The sequence below is a fragment of the Tachypleus tridentatus genome, chromosome 13, assembly GCF_004210375.1.
Source record: "Tachypleus tridentatus isolate NWPU-2018 chromosome 13, ASM421037v1, whole genome shotgun sequence".
Taxonomy (NCBI): domain Eukaryota; kingdom Metazoa; phylum Arthropoda; class Merostomata; order Xiphosura; family Limulidae; genus Tachypleus; species Tachypleus tridentatus.
Genome location: NC_134837.1, coordinates 183,869,730 through 183,870,150, shown reverse-complemented (window position 1 = coordinate 183,870,150; position 421 = coordinate 183,869,730).

Here is a 421-nt window from a genome sequence, read left to right as displayed (position 1 = left end):
ACAACAACCGCCATACGATCATTTTATTTTTCACTTCCTCGAATTATTAGTTTACACGTTATGCTTTCCACACGTAAACACCATAAAAGTAGATATATACTTTTCACATGAAGATTAGTGCGTATAGTAAGTTGGAGGTTAAATAACCGCCGAAAGTTTGTTCAGAATTAAGCACAAAGATCTACAATAAGCTATTGGTGCTCTGCTCATCACAGGTATCGAAACCCGGTTTTAGCGTTGAGTTCGCAGACAGACCACTGTGCCATTGGAACACCTTCAAAAGGGCTGGAGCATCCCGTCCAAAGAGAATGGGCCACAATTCTCATCCACTTGTGCCTTTGGAACCGGAGTTCAAAACATTGGTTTTACATGTCTCTTAAAGGCACTTCCCCGCTGGCAACGCGGTAAGTCTATGGACTTA